General features: G+C 36.3%; 1 pseudogene; it reads left to right on the top strand.

Moving 5' to 3' along the window:
* The first annotated feature begins 2565 nt into the window (after positions 1-2565).
* LOC125095672 (60S ribosomal protein L31-like) lies at positions 2566-2966 on the top strand (annotated as a pseudogene).
* The last annotated feature ends 19775 nt before the right edge of the window (positions 2967-22741 follow it).

The raw sequence follows: 22741 nt of genomic DNA, 5'->3' as shown, positions 1-22741 counted from the left end.
TATGTTGGGAAATTTTGTATTTCGTTTAGTTGCAAAGGATTAATTAAAAATAAACGATTATATTTTGAGCAATTTAAAAAATTCTATTTGCACCAAAATAAAAAGTACCATGTGCCCTAATTAAGTAGTTTTAGAGTCATACTAAATTCACTAGACTAAAAGAAATTATAAAATATTAGAGATGCAAAAAAGAGTAACATATACAATCTGAATTTTGTCTACTTCTGTCTTCATATTTGTTTCAGTGAAGAATAAAAGTTCATACTTCTTTCATTTCTCTGGTTCAGAGTGATTCAGGGAAAGGCAGAATTTGAGAAGTTGGAGAAAAGAAAGAAATACATGAGGATAGATTTTGGAAGTTACAGATAAGATAAAATAAGGCCAGATGGAAAAGGGCATTGAGGTTTTAGAGAAATTTTTGAAGAACAGTTACAAAGAAATGGCCACACAACAGTATTAAAGTGGATAAATAGAATGAGGGGAGGGCTGAGTGATTATTTTGTAAAGGACTCAGCAAAACTGCACCAGATAGACAAATAGTAAACAGTGTATCTTTAGTGATTAAACATTTTTTACTGGGTGTTATATGTAACTAATGAATCATTGGACCCTACATCAAAAACTAATGATGTGCTGTATGTTTGCTAATTGAACTTAATACATTTTTTTCCTAATCAAGGAGATATTACAATTGAAAATTTGTTATTCCAGAAAAATGATCTTTTGTACTATATCCAAGAAAAAAATGAGAAAGATTTGATGTGAATGTTACAATGTTATTTTGTCACAAAAAGATAATACACACCAATTCCATATTGTCTACCTTCTATGCCTGTTAATGTACTGAGGACCAATGGAGCCAATGAGTAAAGTTATTTATATAATATGCACTGGTCAATCATTGGGAGAGCATCAAGAAATCAACTGAGATTAATCATGTCAAAATCTGGTTAAGAGATCTTCACCACCTGCTCTTCCCTCTTTTGTGGACTGCTAACCTGGACTGGGTAGAAAGATGGTGTTTAAATCCACATCAAGGGGCGCCTGGGTGGCTCAGTGGGTTAAGCCGCTGCCTTCTGCTCAGGTCATGATCTCAGGGTCCTGGGATCGAGCCCCGCATCGGGCTCTCTGCTCGGCAGGGAGCCTGCTTCCTCCTCTCTCTCTACCTGCCTCTCTGCCTGCTTGTGATCTCTCTCTCTGTCAAATAAATAAATAAAATCTTAAAAAATAAATAAATAAATAAATGCACATCAAGGGCAGAACTTGAGACCCCTGTAGGTTTCATTCTGGATGAGACCCATAGAGTACCATAGAGGGTGAGGATATTTCCCATTAATCAGAAGTGGTGCTCATAATGAAGCTTTCCTCATTGCTACACAGAACTGTTTTGTGTTCTCTCTATACTTTTAATTATAACTGGAATGTTGAAATTATAACATAAATATCAGTTGGTCTATTCATTCTTTCAGTTATTCATTTAATCAACTCTAACTGATTTTCAATTTCAATACTGTATGTGTGGGTCTGGATGCTGGCATGAAACAGGAAATAAAACACGTGGAACTCACTTTCATAGATGTTGCCATATTCTAGAAATCAAACAAACATAACAGTAAAATCACCATAATTATTATCATGATGATTACAATGACAAGTTATGGCACATTGTATGAAGAGTTTATAGGACCAGCTTCATCAGGGCACAAACTGCATGGTCATTCAGGGACTCCTACTTGGAAGGGCCAACTCTTGGGTTAGTGCTCTGCTGGCATCTTCTGAAATTGTGCATACTTTTCTAACAAGGCGCTCCATATTCTCATTTTGTACTGGACCTTGCAAGTATGAAACTGGTCTTGAGAAGATGCTACGATAGTGAAAAACAAGGGGATACCTAGGCTATAGATTGTAATGAAGGAGGACAACCTCAGAGAAGGTCTTTCCAATCGGGTTTCTCCTAGGTCATAAGTGTAGGCTAAAAATAACCAGATCCAGCTCTTTCCCTGTTCTTAGTCTACCTGCAGCGCTAGCTAAAGGGATGGCAGTCCCAAGAAGGAACAAGTTAACTGGTAGGCGGCAGATAGGTAGGTAATACATTTCCAAACACTTTTTTCAAAACCTATGAAGAAATGCCTTTTAAGATGGACAAAGGAGGGGTGCCTGGGTGGCTCAGTCATTTAAACATCCTAACTCTTGATTTCAACTCAGGTCTTGATCTTAGGGTCTTGAGTTCAAGTCCTGTGTTGGGCTTCATGCTGGGTATAAGCTTACTTAAAAATAAAATAACAAAATAAAATAAATGACAAAACATACAAAATTCATAAAACAATAAATAAAATAGGCTCGTAAAATATTCAAAGATGGCTCTTTCAAGAATGAGAAGTGTAAAAAGTAATCTTATAGTACATAATGGACCTGTCAAATGGGTGATAAAAAAAATACAAAGTCCAGATTTGGTGTATTAAACAAAGTTCTTGTTACAAGAAATACAAGAATTATCTGTGTGACATCAGGATAGTTTATAAGAAAGAGATTAGATAGGTATTAGAGAATGAGGCCTGAAACCGAATGGACCACATAGAGCCCAAAACCACACTTAGGAAAATAGCTCCCACAAAAATGGGTAGCAAGAAGAAGGACCATTCTGCCATCAACAAGGTAGTGAGCGGAGAGTACACCATCAACATTCACAAGCTGATCCATGGAGTGAGTTTCAAGAAGTGTTTCCCTCCCACACTCAGAGAAATCTGGAAATGTGCCATGAAGAAGATGTGTGCATTGACACCAAGCTCAATAAAACTGTCTGGGCCAAAGGAGTAAGGAATGTTCCATATTGTATCCATGTGCAGTTGTCCAGAAAACATAATGAGAATGGAGATTCACCAAACAAGCCCTCTGCATTGGTTACCTATGTACCTGTCACTGCTTTAAAAAATCTGCAGTTACCATGGATGAGAACTAATCACTGATTGTCAAATAAAGGTATGAAACTGAAAAATAAATAAATAAATAAATAAAAATTGCCCTGAAAAGAAAACCCCACATATGCTACTGTGCTATATAACAAAAGTAACAACCATTGTCATTTTGTCTCCACTTACGGCACTTCCAAATCAAGAAACTTAAAACTACTTTACCCAGCATCCTGACATTCGTTCCATGACCACTTGAAACATGACGGATTTTGTAAAGGGCTTTCTTCCTCATACCACACATGTCACACATACAGCGTTACTCATGTTGAAGAAAAAATGATAAATTGAACTTTTTTAGAGTTCAAAGTTTGTATTTATCAAAAGACAGACTTAACCATGAGCTAGAAAATATATTTACAACTTATTTGATAAAGGCATAACTAAATATTTAAAGAACTCCAAAAATCCACAATTAAAAAGAAAACAACACATTAAAAAAAAAAGCTTAAACACAGAATTACCTTATAAGTCAGCAATTCCACTCCTAAATATCTACCCAAAAGGATAGAAAACAAGTACTCAAACAAGTAGATGCCCACACATGTTTATAGGAGCACTATTCACAATAACAGAAAGGTAGAAATAACCTCAATGTCCAAAAACAGATGAATGAATAAACTGTTTTATACCTACAGTGGACTATCATTTAGCCATGGAAAGAAATGAAATAGTGTCACATGCTACTCCATGGGAAAACCTCCAAAATACTGTTATTTATATTCTTAAATACTTCCAAGGGTATTTTAAGTGAAAAATGTCAGACATGAAAGGTCACATATTATATGATTTAATTTATGTGAAATATCTGGAACAGCTCAATCCATAGAGACAAGACACAGTCAGTGTTGGCAAGGGGTCAGGATGGGTGGAGAATGGGAAAATTGCTTAATGAGTATGGGGTTTGATTTGGATTGACGAAAGTACTTTGGAATTATGGAGAGGCGTTGGTTGAACAATACTGTGAAGGTACTAGATATCACTGAATTATTTACTTTAAGTGGTTAAATTTATGTTATATTAATTTCACCTTAAAAATTATTTTTAAAATATATGGTCAAAAGACTTATATACTTCACACACACAAAAAAAGATACATGAGGGCGCCTGGGTGGCTCAGTGGGTTAAGCCGCTGCCTTCGGCTCAGGTCATGATCTCAGGGTCCTGGGATCGAGTCCCACATCGGGCTCTCTGCTCAGCAAGAAGCCTGCTTCCCTCTCTCTCTCTCTCTGCCTGCCTCTCCGTCTACTTGTGATCTCTCTCTGTCAAATAAATAAATAAAATCTTTAAAAAAAAAAAAAGATACATGATATGATAGGCAATGCACATGTGGAAATATCATCACCATTATTAGTTATCAAGGAAATATAAATTAAAGCTTCTATGAGATACCATTTTATACCCACTGAAACATCTGAAATAAAAATGAAGTATGACTAAAAAACATCAAATGTTAGGGAAATGTGGAGGAAGTGACACTTTCACATTTTGCTGATGGGATTGTCAAATAGTTCAGCCACTTTGAAGGAGGGGTTCACACTTTCTTATAAAGGTAAGCATACAGCCAGTGTGGGACCCATCGGTTCCACTCCAATCATGTATCCAAGATACATGAAAACATATGTCCACAGAAGTGACTTTTTTGGAAAAATTCATAGCAGCTTAATTCATAAGAGCTCCAAACCAGAAAGAATGTAACTGTCCATCATTAGAAAGATAGATTAAAACTACTACAGCAACAACAATCCTCTGTGGTAGACCCATACAATAAATTACTGGTCCATAAGAAAAATGATCATGCTACAGATCCACCCAACAGTGTGGAAGGATCTCAACAAGAGCATCATAATTAAGAGAGTCTGGTTGGGCATACAAAAGAATATAGTGATTAATTGATTATACAGTGTCCATGAACTTCCACAGCGATACTCTCATATCAAAAACAGGGTTTTTGGGGGAGGGTGCATTAAAAGGGGAGGAAAGAATGATCTGAGGCAATAAAATGCTCGCTATCTTAGAGTGTTAGTTGTTTGAATATAAAGAATTTCCAAAATTCATAGGGCTGAACACTTAGGATTTGTACATATTTTACACTGATGATGATATTTATCCTTTGTTAATCAGTGTGTTTTTTTCACATATTTCCAACACAATTGATTTTATAACATGAAATAGCTCTGGACAATAACGTCCTAGCTATTTCCCATTCTGCAACCTGATTATATATATCCAGTTTGAATATATATTTTGTTGTTTTTCTTCCAGAGAGGAGTATCATACCTGTGCCCAGTCTCATTTGGCACACTAATAGTCATACACCTGCTGATTTGCTATCATATGACATAATTTCCTAAAGTGCCACCTGTGATCGAACATATTGTACAGCTTCAATGTAAAAACTTTATGAATATTAAAAGCAAATGCTACGGCTTCCTTGAATGTACTTGGCTTCATATTCTACTCGCCGTGCCTAACCCAGGTGTTGATTTAAAATTCAGTGGCACAAAACGATTATCTATCATTCTAAATTATCTCATATTCTTTTAATTCTTGATGCATCTAAGACCGAAGCCTAGAAAACACTTCCTTTCCAATTGACCATATAGCACATTTTGTCATTAAAGGCTGATGCTTCATCATTTGGAATTTCATTCTAAACAAAGATTCATAAGTAAGCCTTCCAGCAGCTGCCTTGTCAGGTTTGTGAAAGGGAAAAATTAAATCTACTACATTTATTCCAAGCTTCCTCTGTAATGCATCTCATATGAGAGCTTAATTTTATTTTCTGTTTATCAGAAATAAGGCCTATCAAAGACATGGTATACAGGTAATTATGTAAAGCCATCACACAGATGGTGGATAATAATAAGAAATTGTTGATGAAAATCTGTCCCTTTAACAAGCAAAGAGAAATGACATTTGACTCTCCTTCTTATAAATGATAATACCTAGTGCTTGGTTGTACTTCCACTTCACCAGAAGAAAAAAAAGATCTGGCATTGATAGGAATTCGAAGGGGTGAAAAATGCACAGCCCTTCATTTATTCATTTAGCATAGCTGGGAATGATTGCTAAATAATGGATAGATAATAAATAGATGATAGATGACAGATAGATAAATAGAAATGTAAGTACATATATGCATGCAAGCTTACATACATAGACAGATACATAGATAATTAAAACTGTCTAAAAGAATGCAGCTATACACTCATGAAGAATCTTCTAAGAACGACATTTACCCTTCATAAACAATGAAGCTCATGGATGCAGATTGTGGCATTGGCCAATGATTTAATTTTTTAGTCTCATTTATAATGTTACTGTTAAAATGGTAGACATATAAAAGCATTAGTCCAAATATTCACTAATTTCTTTATTCAGAAGTTCTTTTAAAGAGACTGACATGACCCAGGCACTATGCTAGGAGAGTGAATGGTGAGTAAGACCAACCAGAGTTCTACATGGAACTTGATGAGTACCACAGAAGACGAACAGAAGGTTGTAGTCTCTGAGATGAGATTAAATTCATCAAGCATGTATTCACTCCATCAGTATTTACTGAAGACTTACTATCTGCCACCCCGAGCAGGGGGAGTGGGACTGAAAGGAAAATGACCATGAGGAGATTCAGTCCAGGCAGATTAGAATCAACATTTGCAACCTCCCAAATTGAAATGTGTTCATGTAAGTAAAGTTCTCACCACTATGATAGTCACTTATGAGGTGTAAAATCAATGCTAGTTACGATAGTAGACGTGTAAATTGTCATCATAGTAGATAGTAGATGTGTAAATTGTCATCGTCTTCCTCATCTTCATCCTCATCATCATCATTGTACTTGCTAAATCCACAGTACCTATTAAGCATTTTTTCCTGGTTTACGTTTGTACTGTCACCATTCTGCCTTTAGGGAAAAAACCAAATGGTTGAAACAACCATAAAATGAACAAAATTTTCTATTATTATTTCTTCTGACACATTCTGAGATAATATCATTAATAATCAAGAGGAAATAGTCAAAAATAATGATCAGAGAAACAAGTGGCATTGACAGTGCAAAATGGGAATAAAATTTATTAGTTAAGATACATTTTAATATTAAATTTAGAATACTGATGTGCAAACAAATGTGTGTAGACAATTGTTTAGAGCGTTTTTTGGAATTACTGAGAGACCCACTCCCTATAAAAGGCCAATTTGAATCAATCACTTTGCAAGATAACTGGCATAAAGGTAGGAATGAGGGACCATTAAATCAATGCAATGTTATTATAATAATTTAAAATGTAATTTTAGAATGACTTATGATAGATTTTCTTAATCTTGACGCTGTTGGCCTTTAGGGTCAGATAACTATGTGGGGAGTTCTATCTTGTTCATTGTACACATTTACCATCATCCCTGACCTGTATCCATTAGGAGCCACTAGCATCCCCCGCTGTGGTTGTGACAGACAAAAATATCCCAGAGGGGCAATATTGCCACCTACTGAGGACCACTGACTCTGAAACAATGATCAAGAAGGGGTGTATAGGCCTCTGTAACTTAGAAAACCAAAAGTCTTTGATTAATGGTTCATGCATAAGAACCTCTGCCTAACCTGATAGAAACTATGGCTGAGCATGACTATGGGAAAAAATCAAAATGTTAATTATTTAGATTTGGTGTTCTAAAACCATTTGAGTATAACCTGATATAGATACACAAGCTGAAACAAATGAAAGCAGTCAGGAAATTCTCCAGAAAAAGTAGAAAGGTGAAAATTTCTAAAAAGGGAGCCATCCTATAATTTAGTGATAATAGAGAGCCTTAATTACAAATTTTGTTTCTTTCCACACATGTCTAAATGTTGTACTCTTGGATTACAAATATAAAGTGGAGTTATCAGATATAAATTTTGTCTATGAAATCATATTTTGATTTTCTATTAAAAGACCAAACATATGTATACAAAACAGGTTAGTGTCCCCTTTCTCAATTATCTGAATAGCATTCATCTCTACCAACTAAACTTAATGAAACACCTGGTTTCTTCAAGAGATTTAAACAATTTGCCAGGCCATTCTATCAGTAACTTCAACTCATTTCAAGTACAGAAATTTTTCAAATGGTATTTATTTATGTTGAATGTAACTTTCACTTAACGTATTTTTAAGGTGGGCAGAGGGGTCAGTGTGAAGCGAAGAATCCCACCAATTCTTTACTTTTAAGAAATAAATTAAAATGACAGACACATCAGTATTGTTAATATAAAGATGTTATAAAACAAATACTGAAAATCCAAACCATTTTCTTTGGTTATATATGATGAGCACATTTTTTAAAATCCCTTTTTATTGTAAAATGGGAAAATCCTTCCTAAAAATGTTTTCTCATTTGAGTTGGTAGTAGAGCAGTGACTAACACCAACTCATTTTGATATTGTGTTTATGTGGCAGAAGGTGGAAATAAGTGTGGGAATGAAACCTGTTCCTGTGTGTGGTTTAAAGTCAGTCCCTGGCCCCCTGCTATCTCTTCCCTGTGTGCAGATTTAGGCTCATTTTCCTGGAGACTTCTACACTGGTCTTAATCCATTTTGAACATTGACCGTGGACCTTCTCACTACAATTTCAACCAGATAGTCCCAAGTACGTTCTTAGGATTATTAATAACAGAAGATTCTTATAAGCCTTAAAGAGGGGAAAAAAAAAAACCCACAACTTTCCCTTTGTTGCATTTTGGGGGAGTGGAATACCAGATTATATTAAGAAAAAGGCATTTCTTTCAAGGAAAAGTAAATGTGAGCTCTTTTTCAGTGGGTATGAAACTGACAATCCGTGGTACAAAAACAATGATTCCAAATATGTAAAGAATTTAGACATAACATTTCCAAACATTGTGTCACAAGCATATGGAATGCATTGACCAAAATCGCCATCAAAGAAAACCTAAATGAGCTTACAAATCAGACACTTTTACATCAGGAAAAGGATTACGGCATACAACGGCAAGTCAGCAAACAGAATTATAATAAAAGTGGACAGACTCTTTGAGACACATGGCATTTTCAGTTCATCCATCTAAAATATAAATCTATACTTTTAATTAAAATATGCCTCCCAAAGCCAGTGCACATGGCTTAGTGTGCTTAGAATTATGCTGGGCTTGGCTGAGGGCATAATTTACATAGGTGGTTCGAGTCCTTGACTCACTAATGGAAAACATGTGATACTAGCAGGAAAATTGGGAGCAATTTCTATCATGCCACTTAAGCCCAGCAGTAATTTTACTGGGAAACTTGTGTCCTGTTAGCAAAATGAAGTTTGTAGTTTAGTAGATCAGAGTCAAAATATGCACACATCTACTGGAAGCACATGCATTAAGTATTTTAACAACCTCCTTTCATACTTTCAGATGGATACTGGCTTAGGCTTGGGCACAAGGATGCTTCTGTGCTGCCTGAATGGTGGTGTCTAAGCTCCTCCCATAGGGATGCTACAGGCAGAGGTCTTCATTGACTACTCCTTGCCTCCTGAAAATTTTCCTTCTCTTTCCACTTGTCACTGGCCCATACACAGATACTGTAAAAAAGCATTTTTTTTTTCCTTCTCACTAGACCACTATCAAAGCTACCATTTCTGGGAGCCAAAAATACTAGACACTATGAAGCTTTTCATAACACACTGATATACTAAATATTAATGAAAACACAAAAAAGTCAGTTTATTTGTGTTCATTTTACAGATAACTGTCCACATAGTGGCCCTTGTTTATTGACCTCTCTGCTTCTATGACCTTTTATGTTGAGGAGGCTCTGCCAAATACTTTCATCCTTACAAAATTCGGAGAGATGATGGTTCATATTACTGTTCTGGGTTGAATGAACTCTCATTCATGTGTTGAAGTTCTAACCACAGGACTTCAAAATGTGACTTTATTTGGAAATAGGGTCCTTGCAGATGTAACTAGTTAAGATAAGGAAAACCTGAGAGGGGTGGCCCCTTATCCAATAGGATTGCTGTTTTTCCCAAAAAAGGGAAACCTGAACATGGAAACACACAGGAAGAACATTATGTAAAGATGAAGGCAGAGATCAGGATGATTCATTTATAAGCCAAGGGACACCTAGCCTTGCTAAAAAATCATGGAAAACATGGAACCACACAGGAGAGGCATGGACCTGATTTGCTCTCAGGAGGAACTGACATCTTGATTTTAGACATCTAGCCTTCAGAACTCTGAGCCAACCATTTTTTTTATTCTAAATCATCCATTTTATGGTATATTGTTAGGGAAGCTACCGGAAAACTAATAAACTATAAAAAATAATACAACTGACACTATTTTATAATTGAAAAGATAGAGACCCTTGAAAGTCACACTGCCAATCCAGGCATAAAAGTCAGTCTATCCAGGCCGAGGTCCAGCAGCTTCAGAACTAATACAGTCTTCCTCCCTCACTTTCCTTCTCTGTAGCTTTCTTAAAAACAAACAATTTTTATTTGTTTGAAAGAGAGAGCGAACAAGAAGGGAGAGGGACAGAGGAAGAAGCTGAACAAGTAGCCTGATGGGAGACTCAGTCCTAGGATGGTGGGATCATGACCTGAGCTGAAGCAGATGTTTAACAGACAACCAGCGAGGCACCCGTGTAACTTTCTTTCTACCTGATTTCACCCACCATACGTATCTCAGGAATTGTCATATAGGTCATCCAGACCTATAACTAGGACAATTGATTTGTTGACAGAAGCTGAAGCATTTGAGTCAGTAGAGTTTTTCCCAAAGAAATCTGTTAAAAGCTATATAAAAACTAGTTAGTAGCAACATAGCTCTTAACCCACAGAAACCAAGAGCCTGGTTTCTTCCCTTCTCACAGCCCACACTGTCCCCACCCCAAACACCCTCTCTGGGTAGTATAGACCCATGTTTTACCAAGCTATGTTCCTGTGCCTGCTCCGAATGGCCTGGGATGGTTTACCACTTGGTGCTCCACGAGGGACTTGTGAGAGATGCAGTGGACAGATAGTGAGCAACATTATACTTTACTTTCTGTATAATCAAAGGAAAGGTCATGAAGAGGGTTAACCCAAGTCTTTTTGATAGTCCTTTATCCATATGTTGGTCTACAAAGAGCAGGGGAACAGTAGGGAACATCTCCCTGCAGATTACGTGCTTTAGCTAATTCTGCCCATCAAGCTTAGGTGGCTTCTTACATCCAGCCATTCCCAGAGACCTTCTGCCATTCCATGTGTCAATTTTATTCTCAGCAGTTAACTCTGCTTTCCTTTCCTTCCTTCTCCCTACCACCCTCCACTCCTATTATCTGTCTACACCCTCTTTCCCTTCTCTCCCTGGCATTGCTGCTGGATGAGATGTTGTTCAGTACTTTCTCCACACTACTGACCCTCCCCTCATTTTGTTGCCGGACTTTTTGTTTTGTTTTGTTTTCTTCTCATCACAGAGCTGGTTAGCCATCTTTTTTTTACACCACTATTCTTGAATCCTCTGCCTCTCTGATAACTGCATCTCCGTGATGCTCCCTTTCTCCTATACTTACTGCTAAGACTAGTTTATATTATCCTAAAAATAAAGATACTGACATTTTGAATCTGTCCTCAGTGGCAAATGGATCTTTGGAGAAAAACTACCTTTGCCCTTAGACATTTGGTTCAGTGGATTCATCCACTTGGGATTTGAAGACATTATGGGGCAAATTTCAAAAGCATAAGCTGTAGAAGCTGCAGCTCCTAGCAAGGTTACTGTGCCTGCATGACAATGTGGTCGCTGCCCTATTAAGCATTGCAGTGTTGGAGAAAGGACACAGCCTGGAACAATGGTGAAGTCAGAGTATGACTGACACGGGAGCAACCCCACCCCCAACCAGAGAAAAGAAAAGTCATTAGGAAAACATCCTGCATGAGAAGGTGGGGTCCCTCCCCACAGCAATGTGACAATGCCTTGTCACAGATATGTTACATGATCCCAATCATATTGCTACCCCAGCTCTGGTGTTTCCATCTGAAAAATAAAAGACCTTGGATTGCACAGTTGGTAAAGTCTTTCGGCATGTCTGATGGAAATCCATTTTAAATTGTCAAAACCTGTTTCTTATATGGTTTTTAAAAATCTACCAAGATATAATAGCATAAACATGATAAAGGAGAAAAGAGAGAATAATAAAGCTCCCCCCAAAGATGAGAGATAATACAGAATCACTTAAAAATATTCAATATTCCCACTTAGAGAAAGTGCGTCCAAATTCACATAGCAGGCATGCCAGGTAAGGATGCACAGGGCATCTGTGCCCCACTGCCAAGGCTGAGGCAGAAGGCAAGCAGCGGGAGTGAGCTGGCTGACCATGTGAGAAAGGATTGGATTGTATTTCATTCAGAGAAAAGCACAGTTGAAAAGGAAAAAGGTTTCATAAATTGTGAAATGAAAAACTATAGAAAAGTTATCAAATAGATTGGATTTTGAATGTGGGAATTATCACAGGACAAGGCATTGGTTTGTAGGATCAAGTTGATTAATATGGGAGGCTAAGAGACTCTCTCCTCTGTCTCTCCGAAAACTTGCCGCCTGTTCCGAGAGGCTGTGTGCACTGTCACAAAGTCTCCCCGTGACCTCAGGGACAACTAAGTTCCTCTTTTGTGAACTTCAGAAAGTTGTCTTCTCAATTTTGGAGGTTGGAACTCTTTACACTATCAAAACTCGGTGAGAAACATCCCCATGAATATTTACCTTATTACAAATTACAACTGACAAAATACAAATGTTTGTTTATAAATTAACAGAAAATAATGATAAAGCCATAAGGTGCTATTATCAATATAATATTTTTCATGAAAAATAACTGAAAATAGTGAGGAGGATAGGATTGGATTCCACATTTGCAAATCTCTTTAATGTTCGGCTTAATTGAAGCTAGCTGGACGCTCACATTTGTTTTGCATTCAATCTGAAGCAATATGTGTTTTGATTGAATTATATGATGAAAATCCAACTTCAAATAGATATATAGTATTTTAGCAGCTATTTCAAATCATGGGGGATATTTTTCTTTGATGCTACAAAATGGTGTTCTACTTTTTTATAAGATTAGCTGCAACTAAAACCATAATAAACACGCTTCATAGGATGACACATTAAAATCCATTGATCTGTCTCGCACTTTGAATGAATCTTTTATCCATGCATGTTTTACAAATTATGCATTGGTCATTTGGAAAGTATTAGTTTACTCAATTATTCACATCTTCCAAATGTTGACACATTTCATTATACAATTTTGAAAAGTCACATTTGTTACTATCACCACTGAGCAGAAGATTCCTTAAGTGCAAGGAACTTGCCAAGCACTTGATAGCAAAGACAAATTTTCCAAATTTTAATTTTTGCTTCTAAGTTCAAATTTTATCATTCATCAACCATACTGCAAATTATTTTTATTGAAGTATCAGGCTTGGTTTTTTCTCATTCCCCAGAAAATGGTTACTAAATTACCCTAGTAGAAATAATCATAGTTTGTCTTTAAGTGACTGAACCCAAAGCATTACTTTAAATATTTGCTAATAAGTTTAATAGGCTAGCAGGTATAAGACTCATAGCTGGGTTGATGGCTTCAAAGACCCAAGGATGGGCTTTCTTCTTTCCAAAAATGCTTTTCTGTAATCCTTTGGGCTGAAAATCCCATTTTATAGCTAGAATATGCTGAAGTGTTGATTCTGCTTTAATCCAAAGCCAACGCATGTACATTGGAGTCTGTTCTAGTGCATAAATCAATTACTTTGTCATGCACTTGGCCCACGTTTGGAGTTGTTGGGATTGGCTATGGTTTATGGGAAGGAAGGAAGGAAGGAAGGAAGGAAAGAAGGAAGGACAGGAGGAAGGAAAGGAAAGGATATAAGGAAGGAAGAAAAAGAGAGAATTAAGAGAGGAAGGAAGGAAGGAAAGGAGAAAATTAAGAAGGATGGAAAGAAGGAAGGGCAGGAGGAAGAGAGGGGAGAAGGAAAGATGGAAGAAAAGCTACAAACTAGGTTGAATCTGGAAGATAGATTTGGAGATGAGGGTTCAGATTCTGGAGTTAGACTTTTCCATGTCATATCCAGGCTGCAACATTCACTTGATTGTCTAAGAAGACAGACTATGGGCCTCTGTGTCTCGATTTCCTCGTTTGTTAACTGGGGTAAATAGTGGCACTTACCTCCTAAGACTGTTGTCAACATGAACTGAAATGGCACATGGAAAGCATCTGGCAGTTTGTAAGGTTCAATAAATGTTATCGGGCTTTATTATAAATGTCTGAAAAAGTGTTAGTGATCTTCAAGTTTTTATTGAGAAAGAAAGATTGCTGTCTGTCTCCCTCCAACAAACAGGACATTGTTTTCACTTATTCTAAGCACATATGGAGATCACCACGATGTGTCTGGCCTTCATAGAAGTTTCTGTGTGGGTCAAGTGCATTCCTGCACACCAGAATTTCTCATTACCACATGGGTCACTCACCCTGGAGAGCCAACTTGTTTTTGGATAAATAGGTTTAGGCAGACAGCACAGACAACTCTGAAGCAGAGAGTGTCTTAAAGAGGGAAAAACTGAGTGGAGATTGTGTTTAGGGGGTTTTTCTATTAGATCAGGGAAAGTTGAAGAGAGCCTAGCCAATTAAGCAGTAGGCCAGGTGGAAGACAGGTGCATTCAGGAAATAGTGAAGGACAACTTTCATTTTATTTATTCTCGTATTCCTCCTCAAACATATTATCCACTCATTATCCTCTCATTCTTGAGTTGCAGGTTAAATATCATGTGTCAAGAGGTTCTGAGGGTAGGAAGCACTGGCTGGAATTCTAACATAAATTAATACAGTGTCACTTCTTATATTCTTACCCTTCCTTTACAGGCCCTTCCACCTGTTTGTGGCAATTGTGTATGTTCTGTGATTAAAATGCCAGTCACCAGCATCACTCTTACACAGTGTCCTCGCTGTACTGTCAATCTCTCCTAAGCCTTTGTGCCTCCTCCAAATCCCTGCTTCAGGTGCTCAAAACTCACAGATTTCTAATCAGCTCAGTTAAGATCACCTGTATTTTCTCATTCCATTTCTTCTTTAGATACCATGTTTTCAGGCATTGATCTTTCATATTTTCAGCATTCAAAAGCCCATTTAATGTCACCTTCCTCCTGGAACCTTTCTATAGCCAGAAAAAAAAGAGTCTATCCAGCATAGGCCCTAACCTAAATCAAGCTACTCCTTTCCCTATTATGAATAAATACGCAGAGCGTTTCATGGCCATATTCATACAATATATAAAATAAAATGAATAAAATTTCTGCATTTGAATTTTTGGAGCTACCTTGTCAACCTCTCAAAATGAGTCAGCAGCTTGACTGCGCACTTCGAAGCCCTAAATAAGATATTTATATTTCCTACAGACAAGTGATGAAAAAAGAATATATAACCTTGAAGAAAATTAGTTGCCAAGAGTTCTTCATTCTATTCCAAGATTAATACTTCAAAATCTTTAAATACTTTCACTAAGAATATTGAATCATGAAAGTTTGATATTTATTAAAAGTTTTCATTTTCAGAAAGTGTAAAAAGGATGGCTTTTATGGTAAGGACATAGAAACCACTGCATTTATTATTCAGCAAAATCAAAGGACAGAAAGGAAGAACTGGGATAAAATTCATGTGCTCAAGTTCACAATTTGTCCCCCTAAAAATAGGTTTTAGAGAAAATCTTTATATTTTATTTTTTAAATTAAATTATTATAATTGCCATTTCTGTGCTATTATAGTAAATATGAAATCAAAAATGAGGAAAATAATTCCTGTCTCCTATAAAAACAATTTAAATCAAGGGTGTTCTACACTGATCTTACTCAGAAAATTGAGTGATTTCTACCTCCTCTTCCCAACCTATTGCCTCTGGTTTCTCACATAATTTTTTTATTTTTCTTTAGTAAAGCCAGAGAATGGAAGAAAATATGAAATTTATAGATATATCTAAGGTTACTCATTAGTCTTGTCAAAATAGTTTCCTTGAAAAGTTGAATGGGTTTACCCTTTCATGAGCAGTGGACAAGAAAACCCTCCTCACCAGTCTTAAAAAAAAAAAAATTAAGATTTTATTTATTTATTGACAGGGAGAGGTCACAAGTAGGCAGAGAGAGGAGGAAACGGGATCCCCACTGAACAGATAATCCGATTCAGGACTCGATCTCAGGACCCTGAGATCATGACCTGAGCCGAAGGCAGAGGCTTTAACCCACTGAGCCACCGAGGCGCCCCCTCACCAGTCTTTTTAACATTTGCACATTATGGGTTTTCTTTTAAAGTTATGACAAAGAATGTCCTTTTTTTTTTTTAAATAGTAAGTTATAAGGAAATAGAGATGGTAGACTTGATCCTTTTGTTCCTGTCCTGGGACCAGCCATCTTTTTGGGGGCTTGTGACCAAAGTATATGCTGCTAATTTACTTGACAATGTGGTGAGTTGATTTGAAAAGTAGAAGAAATCACCACCCAAAGCAGAGAATTCATGAGTTTTTTGCTAACAAGTTTGACTGACTGATTTGCATAGGGTCCTAATGGAGGTAATATTTGTTTAATCCATATGCATCCCATTACATCTGTTCTGATCCTCGGCTGCCAGCAATCTCTCTAACCCTAGTCCACAGTCAGCTCCAGACTGCCGCAAACTCATGGCAAAATAGTATAAAAATGTAATACTAAGTAAGAGTCTATTCTAGAAAAAATATTTTGAAAGAAATATATATTAAAGTTAGGTATAAGATACAAAGGAATGACTTGAAATCATTCAACACTCCTAATAGTTAATAATAGGGTATTTATTATATAAATGAGGAGTTTATATTATTCTAATCTCCATGCTGATGAGAGATTCAAAATATTCTCTCACTGAATTTGATTTATAACTCACTGAAATAATAAATGAAACTAAATATTTCACCAACATTATGGACATATATCTCTTTGAATTATTGATACAAAATTATGCTCTGAATAAAATCATATTATATTAACTCTTGTTTGAAGGAGAATATAAAACCCATGCTCACAAAGTCCTTTCACATATGGACTATACAACTGAAACATCATCAATTTTCTAAAGCTGAATGATATTCCTTAGCTATAAAAATTCTAAGATGACATGACACTACTTTTAAGATAATTGCTCATTATCCTCAAACTGAATATCTTGTTTCTTAAATTTTAATAACTTTTAAAATGCAATATGGATTGTTGTCTTTGGTTTCCAAAATCAAGACCAGTATTATGGGTAGTAAATGAGATGATCCTTTGTGTATAAAGGGATCATTTTCCTTCTTTTCAAAAGTCTGATATTCTATTACAGAATATTTTTATTGGTTCAAAATCTTCTTCTAAAAATAAAGATATTTATCTCTGTGTGTTCTTACTTTATAAATAAGGGAAATTTTTAATGTCTGAACTAATTTCTTTTGAAATAACTGTGACTGATATGAATATGACTAAAAATATGGCTGAATGTGAGTATGGAGAGAAAGAGAAAAGGAGGTATTGAGGAGAGAGATAGGATATGTGTATACTTAATTATTGTGCACTATAGGAGAACAAGATTGTGGGAATCAAAATACAGTTATTTCATGCTAATGATGTAGAAAATGGTGCTCAGAGAAATAAAGATTGAAACAATATAGAATTCTGTTAAATCATCCTAGAAAATTTTGGTCTAAGTGCCAAATATCATTTCTAATAAAACATAATTTTTATACTAGCTTAAATATATTAGATTTCAACACAATCTTATTAAATTCATTACCAAGAATGTATAAATGTAAAGTAGATTTAAAAAATATATCAATAAAGGTGTTAGTATGTATTCTGTTATAATTAAAATCAAATAGTCTCTAAAAACGGCTGCTTATTTATTATCAAGTATTTATTACTATGACTGTATTTTAGTATTAAAGTATGAAAATAAGTACATTCCTTCAGAAGAATTAACACTGCTCACTTACCCAAAGCTAGTGAAATAAGAATATATTCTATTGATAGGCTCTCTCAAAGCCTCTCTCTCTCAATTGCTCTTTCTGAGTGTGTGTGTGTCCTTTTATTCCTACCAACATTTTTCTCTTCTTTTAGTCTAAAATGAATTTACATTTACTGTTTGGACTAAAAATAGAAACCACAATTTCACTGACTTCCTTTTTTTATTATTTTTTGTTTGTTTGTTTGTTTGTTTTTTTAATTCCTGTATAGTTAGCATACAGTGTTATCTTAGTTTCAGGAGTACAACAATTCTATATGCCATTACTCAGTGCTCATCATGATAAGTGTACTCTTAATCCACTTCACCTATTTCACCCATCCCCCTACTTCCCCTCTGATATGCTTTATTTTAAATGAGTAACCTCAGTTAAAGTTATTATTACTTCTTCAGCAAGAACATTTTTTCCTTGAAGCACACTTCAGAATACATGGTTCTAAAGATATATGTAAAAATTCCATTAAGAAAAATGAACACACATTTCCTGTAAGTACACACAGAAGAATCACCTGGTTAAATCACTTCAAAAGAGACATAATTAATATTACAAATTTAAGAAGACTGAAATCATGTCAAGTATATTTTCCATCTGCAATGGTACAAAACTAAAGATCAACAATAACACAAAACTGGAAAATCTACAACGTAAATATTAACACATTCCTTCACAAGTAACAACCAAATAAGGAATTAAACAGCAAATCAAAATATGTCTCAAAACAAAAGAAAAAAAGAAACACAGAATTTCAAAACTTATGGGATATAACAAAAACAGATATTAGAGTGAAATGTAAATGCTTTTTATTAAGAAAAAAAGTTCAAATAAATAACTTAGCATCACACCACAAGGAACTACAAAAAGAAGAAACTCAGCTGAAATTTAGTAGAGGAAGGAAATAACAAAGAAAAATCAGAAATAAGTAAAATAGAGGCCAGAATAAACAATAACGTAACATTGAAAGTAATGACCAATTTAAAAAAATATATTGGCAATGATTTAATTACATTAAGAAAAAAAAAAGACTCAAAAAACAAAATGAGAAATGGGAGTGAAAACAATAATAGATAAGCACAGAAATACATGGTGTGATAACAGATCACCATAAACAATCATATATGAACAAATCAGATAACTCAGAGGGAAAAAAATCAGATCATTCCTTAAAACATATATAGTTATCATGATTGAATCATGAAACTTGAATCCAAGAAATAGGAAATCTACGTAGACCAATAACAAGAATGAAAGTTGAATTAGGAATCAAAAATCTCCCAGCACAGAAAAGTGCAAAACCACATGGTTTCACTGGTGAATTCTACCAAATATTTTTGTTTTAAAGTGGCTAACAACAATCTTTGTCAAAATCTTATAAATAATGGAATATACAGAACACATTCAAAATCATTCTATGAGGCTAGTACTACCCTCATACCAAAGTAGGACAAAGACAAATATGAGGACAAAAAAGTCTAGTTTGTCTTGATATATGTGTTGCTACTCCAACATTCTTTTGATATCCATTTGTATGATAAATATTTCCCCAGCCCTCACTCTCAGTCTGCTGATATTTTTAGGTCCAAAAGGGCTCTCTGGAGAAAATATATACATGAATCTTATTATTATTATTTTATTATTATTATTATTATTATTATTTTATCCTTCCTGAAACTCTATATCATTTGGTTGGATCATTTAGTCCATTAACATTCAAAATAATTACTGATAGATATCCACTTATTGACATTTATTACTTGTTTTGATGTTGTTTCTGGAGATATTCTCTGATCCTTTCTTGTCTTTGTCAATTTTGGTCTTTCCTTTGCACTCAAAGAGTCCCTGTTAATATTTCTTGCTGGGTCAGTTTAGTGGTCATGGAGTCTTCATTTTCTTTTGTCTGGAAAACTTTTTATCTCCCCCTCTATTCTGAATGATAGACTTGCTGGATAGAGTATTCTTGGCTGCAGATTTTTTCCCATTCAGCACTTTGAATACACCACGCCATTCTCTTTTGTCTTGGTAAGTTTCCGCTGTGGAATCTCTAACTAGCCTTATGAATTTTCCCTTTTAAGTTACTGACTTCTTTTGTCTTGCTGCTTTTAAGATTTTTCCTTTATCACTACATGATATTGCACATGTAACTACAATAGGTCTTGGTATTGGCTTGCTTTTGTTGATTTTGATAGGAATCTCTGCCTCCTGGACTTGGATGTTTCCTTCCTCAGATTAGGGAAGTTTTCAGCTATTATTTCTTAAAATAAATTACTGTCCCCTTTCTCTCTCTTCTTCTGGGACTTATAATATGAATGCTATTGTGTTTGATGGAGACACCTATTCTTTAAGTTTATTCTCATGTTGAATAATTCTTTTTCTCTTTCATTCAGCTTCATTATTTTCTATTATTTTGTCTTCTAGGTCATGAATTGATTCCTCTTCTTCTTCCAGCCTTCTGTTCATTACATCAAACCTGTTTCCAATCTCATTTATTGCATTCTTCACATTCTTCACCTCTGATTGGTTCTTTTTTTAAACTCCTTTATCTTTGATAAAGGCTTCACTGATGTCTTCTATTCTTTTCTCAAGTCCAGTGAGTATCTTTATACTTGTCACTTTAAATTCTCCATCAGGCATGTTACTTATATGTGTTTTACTTTTATCTCTGGCCTTGGCTTTATCTTGTTCTTTCGTTTGGGATAATTTTTTTCTTCTTGGAATTTTGTCTAAGTCTCTGTCTTCTTCTCTGTGTTAGATAAAGCCAGTTTGTCTTTGGATCCTGAAAGTAATGGCCTTATGAAGAAGAGGTCATGTAGTGCCCAGAGCCTGCTGCTATAGGGAGTGTCTCTGCTGTGTGCTACCTGCGCTCTGCTGTTGTGTTTTGGCTGCTCTATCCTTCAGGGCAATCATCTTCAGGGCAATCATCATTGCCTGTATTGGGCAGTGTTTGGTCCCTGGCCTGAATGTGGCAAGTTTTAACTAGGAGTGCTGTGGTCTGCTTGTGACATGAGACCTGACACCAACTCCACCAGAACTGAGGCTCTGCAGAACTCTCCAGTTGGGAAACACAGTGTGGAAAGGTGATTGTGCTGGTCTCCTTTGGGAAGGGCCAACCACAATGGGAATAAAACAAGCTTGATTGAGAAGAGTGCCTGCCAGAGTGCTGGACAGTGATGTTTGGTGTAAGCAAGTTAGGCAGTTAGTGTCCAAATGTCCAGATTCCCTCAGGTGGCTCTTACGTCAGGTGATTCTCTGTACTGAGGGGTGGGGGAGTGAAATGGCACCAACCAGCTCCTTTGTTCCTGGAGAGGTATCTCCCTGAATGCTGCTTCTCAGGAAGTGCTCCTAGAATAGTGAATAATCTTCCCCTGTGTGCCCCAGACATTTTCTGATCACTGTTTCCACAATGTGTGCCCCCAAGTTGTTTGCCTGCCTTCTCTCCAAGAGCAGTGTACTGCCCTCTTGGCTTCATTCTTGACAAGCCTGCAATGTTTGAAACCCAGGTTTTAGAGATATGGTGTGTGTGTGGGCAGGAGGGCCTGAACTGGTCTTCTGGGGGAGGGACCCACTGCACTGGGACTGAGGCAAGCTTGATTAAGAAGGGCAGTTCCATCAGAGTGCTGCACAATGGGGCTTGGTGTAAGCAAGTTAAATACCTAGTGTCCAAGCTGAGCTGATTCCCTCAGGTGGCTCTGTGTTTATGCTGAAGGAGATGGGGAAGGGAAATGCCAGCTCCCCTATTCCTAGAGAGATGTCTCTGTGAACAGTGCCTCTCAGGGACACTTGCTAGGATAGGCAAATAATCTCCCCATTGTGTGTCCCAAGCATTCTTCAAATCACTGTTTCTACACTGTCTGCCCCCAGGTTGTGCTTTCTCTCAGGGAGCAGCACAGTGCTCTCTAGGCTCTATTCCAGCCGAGACTGCTGACCTTTGAAACTATAGACTTTAAGCTCTGTCAGTTGTAAGAACTCAAGAAATTCAGCCCCTCTCATTTTCTAAGCTGATGGCTTTGGAGAAATGTTCTTGTACATTCCTCTATGTGCTCCTCTCTCACTTCCTTCCTCCATGACCACAGATCTCTCTCCTCTGCAGTACCCACAATCTGTTTCTCCCCTAAACTGCATATCTCTACTTCCTACCTTCTTCAATGCAGTCTCTTCTCTGCCTTTAGTTGTGGAGTGTTCTGTCAGTTTTCAGGCTGATTTCTGCTTTGCTTGGTTTTGTTTTGTTTTGTTTTGTTTAAGGATGATTTGATAGATATCTAGCTGTGTTTGTGGGATGATATGAGCCTGAGGTCCTCCTACTTTATTGCCATTTTTGATGTCTCTTCCCATTTCACTGACTTTCATGAAGAAAAGTTGCAACATCAAATGATGTGTTTGCAACTTATTTCCAGAGGCAGAATCCTGATCACTTTATTAATGAGAAACAATATGAACTGGTGGCACACTATTAGGAAAATATGACTACATAGAATTAAAATAAATTTAAACAGAATAACAGCTAAAGGCATACCTCACTGTTGAGGGATGTTGACATGCTGACTACAGTGCATCAATTGTCTGCATAGGTCAGCTAGGAGAGAGAAAGGACCTACACTGTCTGCTCTGGCAAGTGAGCCTAATACTTAATGGCTTCTCTACATCTGAACACTGAGGTGATGGATTGTTGGAAGTAGATTTTCAGACCTACAACTGCTAGGCTAGAAGATTATGATGTTTTTAGTCATGTCACCTTTGTCAAGAACT

The sequence above is a fragment of the Lutra lutra genome, chromosome 3 (assembly GCF_902655055.1).
Source record: "Lutra lutra chromosome 3, mLutLut1.2, whole genome shotgun sequence".
In the NCBI taxonomy this organism is placed as follows: Eukaryota; Metazoa; Chordata; class Mammalia; order Carnivora; family Mustelidae; genus Lutra; species Lutra lutra.
The sequence above is the reverse complement of the archived record's forward strand: the minus strand, read 5'-3'. Positions and strand labels throughout refer to the sequence as shown.